At 45.9% G+C, this 7,773-nt stretch overlaps 1 long non-coding RNA gene across 1 annotated transcript; it reads right to left on the bottom strand.

Moving 5' to 3' along the window:
* Positions 1-525: 525 nt before the first annotated feature.
* Positions 526-6,595, bottom strand: LOC137570980 (uncharacterized). Its single transcript, XR_011031265.1, has 2 exons — positions 6,557-6,595; positions 526-780 (listed from the first exon to the last, which is right to left on the bottom strand). It is a non-coding gene; the product is annotated as an uncharacterized lncRNA (long non-coding RNA).
* Between the last annotated feature and the right edge of the window lie 1,178 nt (positions 6,596-7,773).

Consider the following 7,773-nt stretch of genomic DNA (forward strand, 5'->3'; position numbering starts at 1 on the left):
TAGCGCCGGTCGTCGGACATTCGAACGCCGCTATCGACGCACTCCCAACCCGCCGGCGATCGAGCAAAATCTTCCCCACGGACGAATTGACGGGAACGATTGATTTCGGACGGAAATCGATCGTTCTGTCAGCGTTTGCGCAATTATTTCACAGCTGATTCGATCACAGTGATCGAATCTGCTGTATATCGGCGGGAAAATCGTTAGGTGTATGGGCCCCTTAAGCCCCTGATCAAGTACCTCTTCCACTTACCACACTGACTGCAACTGCAACAATGCCAGTTGTTCACCAATATTTCATCAGCCAACACTACGGCCTGATGCGAAGAACCTATGCGAAGGTTGTAAACTCATGCCATTTGATAGCAAACTTTAATCAATTAAAGCTTTACCCCTGGATCTGATCTCTGTTAATTTTTAAAGCACATTTGAAGCCACAAAATAAATACAAACATATCTGGGTCGTTCAATGTGTAGGGCAAATACACCTTACAAGAGAGAGAGAAAGAAAAGATCTAAATAAGCTATGATAATGACAGGCTTTAATTAAACTGGGATTATACTCCCAAAACTAAAATGTCAGTAACTATTCTTAGTTACATAAAAGAACTTGACATACATTGGCTGGACCTGCACCTGTTAAGCTCTAATACAATCATTGTCTGGCTCCCTGAAGCTCACACTCAACAAATCATCTAATAAATGGAAGAATAACATGCAATCCAATGTAGATCTTCACTTCCAACATATCTTCTTGTAGACCATCGCAAAGCAAAGTCACTGTGGAGATATAAGAGAGGTGTAATATACAAAAAACTTAATATGTCTACTTAACAGGTATCAAAAGTTTATTGCAGAACCAAAACGTACAACCTTATAAAATCCCCTTATCCCCCCTTGTACAGAGATAAGATATGTGACAGTGAGAGGAATTTAGAGTTAAAGAGGAACTCCAGTGAAAATAATGTAATAAAAAAGTGCTTCATTTTGACAATAATTATGTATAAATGATTTAGTCAGTGTTTGCCCATTGTGAAATCTTTTAAATCCCTGATTTACATTCTGACATTTATCACATGTTGACATTTTTACTGCTGGCAGGTGATGTAGCTGCTGCTTGCTTTTTGGCAGTTGGAAACAGCTGTAAACAGCTATTTCCCACAATGCAACATGGTTCACAGATAGGAAACTGTCAGGAGTACCATGGTCCTCAGAGTTTCTTGTGGGAGGGGTTTCACCACAGTATCAGCCATACAGAGCCCCCTGATGGTCTGTTTGTGAAAAGGAATAGATTTCTCATGTAAAAGGGGGTATCAGCTACTGATTGGGATGAAGTTTAATTCTTGGTCACGGTTTCTCTTTAACCTGCTGAGCGGTCTGGACGAGCTCAGCTCGTCCAACACCGCCAGAGGCTGCCGCTCAGGCCCTGCTGGGCCGATTTTTGTGAAATAAAAAGCAGCACACGCAGCCGGCACTTTGCCAGCCGCGTGTGCTGCCTGATCGCCGCCGCTCTGCGGCGATTCGCCGCGAGAAGCGGCGAAAGAGGGTCCCCCCAGCCGCCTGAGCCCAGCGTAGCCGGAACAAAAAGTTCCGGCCAGCGCTAAGGGCTGGATCGGAGGCGGCTGACGTCAGGACGTCGGCTGACGTCGATGACGTCACTCCGCTCGTCGCTATGGCGACGATGTAAGCAAAACAAGGAAGGCCACTCATTGCGGCCTTCCTTGTTTATTCTGGGCGCCGGAGGCGTTTGGAAGAACGCCTCCGGAGCGCCCTCTAGTGGGCTTTCATGCAGCCAACTTTCAGTTGGCTGCATGAAATAGTTTTTTTTTTATTTAAAAAAAAACCCTCCCGCAGCCACCCTGGCGATTTAATCAGAACGCCAGGGTGGTTAAAGTGCAATACAGCTGCCTAGAGACAGGCAAGTTTCCGTGAAAACCATCTTTTCACTGTAGTGAAAAGGAAGCGTACCTATGCCTCTGCCCGGCAACGTTAAATACTATTCCCCCTCTGAGTTGTAGCAACTTGGCGGGAGATGTAATTCGGGGTCTGCCAATTGCCAAATCCCCCAATTTCTCTTGCGTGGGGCGCATAGCATAGCACTAGCGCCGGGCACCAAAATGACCTGCTTCGAAAAGGAACTGCATGGAAGACAATGGAGATGGATCTTTTCTGGTGTTTTTGGATTGTTAGATGCTTTTAATAAAAATAAAAACTGAACAAGAAAATCCTTCCAGCACATCAAACAGGTGTGAGACCATCACAAAAAATGGGGGGGGGGGGGGGGGGGGGCTGCAAAGTCAAGGGAGGACAAACACTTTTACGAGCATGTCTACTTCAATTGTTTGTACTTATCACAACTTTTTTTTTAAGCGTAGTGCATGGTGTATTTATAATTAGTTTCATAGGCTGTACTGCTTCCCTTTAGATTTGCACACTCAGTAGTATTGTGTAATATTTTTAATGTGCCTGTACAGTATGTCAGTTGCTCTCATTTTTATGTAGATGCAACAAGCATATACTGAACTTTGTTGACAAATGACTGCACTATTGTCACTAATACAATTTACTGCTAGCGTAACTAAGGAGCTGCTTGAGGCCCCCAGTGTGAGTTTCACTATTGATATGGTGCCCCAAAACCTACCAAGGACAGCTACAGTGTCAGAGAGGTGTAGTCAGAGTAGAGGTGGCCACACACCGTACAATTTTTTAAATATCTGAATATCTGTTTAATTCAAGAATTGCAATACATTTTTCTGACTGATTGTAACATTTCAAAAATATTACCAATGTACCACACACCTGTGTTCAATTTTTACCCAACTATGATCAAAATGTTTGGAAACTCTGATAAAATTGCCAGGGTGTGTATATATATTAATAAACAGAAAAATTGAAGAAAAATTTCCAGCATTCCGGATCGATAAAAATCGGAAAAAATTGGGAATTTTTAGTCGATTGAAAAAAAATAAAGCTTTCGATTTTTTTGGGACATCCGATCATATTTATCAAAATTGCCGTAAAATTGGATCATTTTATTATATCGTGTGTGGCCAAGGTGGCCACACACGATATAATAAAATGATCCAATTTTACGGCAATTTTGATAAATATGACCAAGTATTGAGTGCATAGCTGAACATAATTATTTGAAGATTGACATTTTTTGTTTTAAAAACACTTTTCTTTTATTGGTCGGATGAAATATGCTAATTTTTTGAGATAGGAAATTTGGGGTTTTCATGAGCTGTATGCCCAAATCATCAATATTAAAACAATAAAAGGCTTGAACTACTTCAGTTGTGTGTAATGAATCTAAAATATATGAAGGTCTAATGTTTATCAGTACATTACAAAAAATAATGAACTTTATCACAATATGCTAATTTTTTGAGAAGATCAGTGGCGGCGCTACACTGGGGCTTGCCCAGGCTTCAGCCCCAGCTGGCAACTTGTTAGCCCCTCTTAAAGCCCCCCCCGCTGGCCGTGGCCACCGCAAGTCTGTACTTGTCAGATGACAAAAAATGATCGAGGCGCCAGCCGCGCTAATAAGGGTTGCGGGAGCCTGCTTTATTCCTCCCTCCCTCCTCCCTTCCTATGAATGCGCCCCCACCTGCTGTGAATGTCCCCCCCCCCCCCCCCCGTAGGCAGTGTGTGCGGAGCAGAGCGGAGCGGTAGGTCCTCTTACCGCAATCCATGCTCACCGGCAACTAGTCTCTTGCTTCCTGTTTACCATGACGTCACAGGAAGCAGGAGACTAGTTCCCGGCGAGCATGGATTGCGGTAAGAGGACCTACCGCTCTGCTCTGCTCCGCACACACTGCCTACGGGGGGGGGGGGGGGACATTCACAGCAGGTGGGGGCATTCAGAGGAAGGGAGGAGGGAGGGAGGAATAAAGCAGGCTCCCGCATCCCTTATTAGCGCGGCTGGCGCCTCGATCATTTTCTTCCTGTCTTCTCTCCCCAGGGCAATCTCCTCACACACAGGGGCACCTTCCTCCCCACCCACGGGCATTCTCCCCCCTCCACTGACGACCCCCCTACCCACTGGCACCCTCTTTCCCACCCACTGGCACCCTCCTCCTACCCACTGAGACTATCCTCCTACCCACTGGCACCTTTCTCCCCCACCCAGTGTCACCCTCCTTTCCACCCACAGGTACCCTCCTCCCCACCCACTGGCACCCTCCTCCTACCCACTGACACCCTCCTCCTGCCCACTGGCACCCTCCTCCCCACCCAGTGGCACCCTCCTTTCCACCCACAGGTACCCTCCTCCCCACCCACTGGCACCCTCCTCCCCACCCACTGGCACCCACTGAGCTGCCCTGGGGCCCCCAGCCCACCACCAACCAGGCCTGAGCTGCCCTGGGCCCCCCAGCCCACCACCACCAGCCAGGCCTGAGCTGCCCTGGGGCCCCCAGCCCACCACCACTAACCAGGCCTGAGCTTCCCTGGGACCCCAGCCCACCAGCCACGCAGGCATGAGGCCTCCAGCCCACCACCAGTCAGGCTTGAGGCTCCCTGGGGCCCCCAGCCCACCACCACCAGCCTGACTACATATACTGGGGACAGCTATACGCCTGGCTACATATACTGGGGACATCTATACACCTGGCTACCTATGCTGGGGACACTGTCTGTCATTATGTGCATGAACTGGTGAAAAGTTGTCCCTTATGTGCATTTACTGCGGAAACGCAGTCTGTCATTATGTGCATTAACTGGTGAAAAGCTGTCCCTTATGTGCATTTACTGCGGAAACGCAGTCTGTCATTATGTGAATTAACTGGTGAAAAGTTGTCTCTTATGTGCATTTACTGGGGAAATGCTGTCTGTCATTATGTGCATTAACTGGTGAAAAGCTGTCCCTTATGTGCATTTACTGCGGAAACGCAGTCTGTCATTATGTGCATTAACTGGTGAAAAGCTGTCCCTTATGTGCATTTACTGCGGAAACGCAGTCTGTCATTATGTGAATTAACTGGTGAAAAGTTGTCTCTTATGTGCATTTACTGGGGAAATGCTGTCTGTCATTATGTGCATTAACTGGTGAAAAGCAGGCTCTTATGTGCATTTACTGCGGAAACGCAGTCTGTCATTACGTGCATTAACTGGTGAAAAGCTGTCCCTTTATGTGCATTTACTGCAGAAACGCAGTCTGTCATTATGTGCATTAACTGGTGAAAAGCTGTCTCTTATGTGCATTTAATGAGGAAACGCTGTCTGTCATTACGTGCATTAACTGCTGAAAAGCTGATTCTTATGTGCATTTACTGGTGAAAGGCTACCTGTCATTATGTGCGTTTACTTCATTTTTTTTTTCATGTAACTACGTTAGCTGGTACAACTACATTAAAGTTAGCCCCGCCCACATGACATCATGACCACGCCCAAATTTTCGCCGCAAATTCCCCCCCCCCCTCAGCCCGGCCTGCCAGCCCTCGTGCCCCCTTTGAGCCCCCCCAAAAATCTGAAGCTGGAGCCGCCACTGGAGAAGATCCTGTATATAGCTCTCAAATAACTCACTAGCTAAAGCACAAGTTATGATAATTAACAAGACAGACAACAGACAGACGGAATGCTCAGCCAATCTAGTCTCTGTTTCAGCGACAGCGACATTCACAATGAGATAGACAAGACTAACAGGTAGGAGCGAACTAGTAATGGCAACCGCTGCTATAGTTCATCCTCAAGAACAAGGCTAGAAGGAATACTACCAGTCACCAACGTGGTGCTGGCAGAATCTAACTATCAGGATCAGAAGGACTTCACTGACCCCCGCAGGTCAGCAAATGTTCAGCAGACATGACAATACAGAGCAAGGCATTATACATTTTCAATAACAACTTTCACAGTATAGACCCAACGACAACTCAGAGAGCTGAACACTATGTCGGGCAGGGTAGGAAATGGGAGGCAGACTTTTATGCTGGCATCAGCCAATGGATGCAGGTATGCAAATTCCCACACAGCTGAATGGTAATCATTCAATCCTGAGTTGGCTGATTACCATTTGCTAGCTTGCTGTGAATGCAAAGGACTTCCATAAGAAACAAATACAGTATTATGTAACAACATGCATGCAGGAAATCAGGGCTATCTGGCCACAGCTCAGCTGCAATAAGCAATTGGTGGAATGATGACAGCATCCTGAGCTGCCCAGAACTGCAGAGCGATTGTAAATGACAATGAGACTTATTGCGAATGCACAACCGAATGCAAACAGATAAGCCAGAACTGTCCCATTTGCAGCTCCACTGCAACGGACAGAACACGCTACAGGAGGGATCCTTACAGTGTGTGTTCTGTTTTCTGTTTTATACACACCTAACCAACTGCACAATATTTGCCCAAATAGTCAACAGGATTGATCCACCAGTTGGATCAGCCAGAATACCCAATGTTGGTTGCTCGCCATGGTCATTGCTCGCAGTTGTTATCGACCTCTACGTTTTCAATAAAGATTGCCGTTCGATACAGTAATATTTTTTTGTTGGACATTTATCTGATGTGTGTACATAGCTTCAGTCCTGTGAGTGTGATTTTTTTTTCTTACCTTCTATGGCTTTGCTTTTCCTAAATCACCCACTCTTCCTGTGAAAAACAAAACACAAAGCAGCTTACTATGATTCATCTACAAGTATTTAAAAAGTCTATGTGCCCTTTCCTGTAAGTTAGGAGATAGAATTCCCGATGATCAACACAGTCTTTAAACTATGGTCATCTGCGGAGGGTGAAAAAAAGACCAGGAGCCCAATGGTGCAGTATTGTCGAATATGTTTAGGTGATATATGTAGTGTGTGAATAATACAAAGGTGGGTTTCACTCTTTGCAACCACGGTATACGCCTGCAGGAAAGTACCGTGCCCTCTCGGTCTTTCCGATAGTATTACCAACTGAAGGTCGCTCTCCTCAATGGACTCTGGATTAGTGCAGGCACTATGCTCAGTAGACTAACCTCCTAAGGAGGTATATAACTAGAGAATGGGAAATAGGAGGCGCCCAAAACCAGTATCTATCTAAAAAAGTACTATATATAAAAAACAATTGAGAGACAAGCTTACCTCTCCCCAATGAAAAACACTGATTTGATAAAAGGAATTTTTATTCAAGCACAAATGGTAGGTGACAATGCATTTCATGGGTCATTACCCGCTTCCTCAGGTCAATTAACCATTTTAGGCGAATGGAAGTGACTGTCACATCCATTTGGCTGCAGCTAGGCTGCTGTGCTCTCTCGTGCCACCCCCCGTTAACCCGGAGATCAATGAATGGGAACATAGTTCCCATTCATTGAACTAAGTCCCTGGCAGAAAGACCGACGGCTTCTTAAAGAGTAACTGTCAGGCTGCAGAAGCTAATTTAACCTCTATTCTCCTGTGTTAAACAGTTTAGACAGAAGCCAAAGACATTACTAAAGATAAAAATCTCTCTTACATTTAATGTGTGCTTATCACCAAAGCTAAGCTCCTAAGGAGGACGCAAGCCGCATTCCATACTGCAAAGCATTCTGGGGCCCTCCCCTCGGCTGCTAAGGAGAAGACGGGATCAAGTTTCAGCAGCTTCTAAACTCACAGCACAGATAAATCTCCGGGAAGATTACTCTGCAGGAGTCCGCTATTGTTCCTAGCCACATGGCTCATTAATATTCACTGCACACTGTGTTATTCTGTACGAGCTGTTCTGTGATCAGAAGCAGGCAGGACATGACGACACATTTGGCTTCACAAACATGGAACCTGCCATGGGCTGTCAGGAGCATCATTCTCTGCA

Source organism: Hyperolius riggenbachi, chromosome 4 (assembly GCF_040937935.1).
Source record: "Hyperolius riggenbachi isolate aHypRig1 chromosome 4, aHypRig1.pri, whole genome shotgun sequence".
NCBI classification, from domain to species: Eukaryota; Metazoa; Chordata; class Amphibia; order Anura; family Hyperoliidae; genus Hyperolius; species Hyperolius riggenbachi.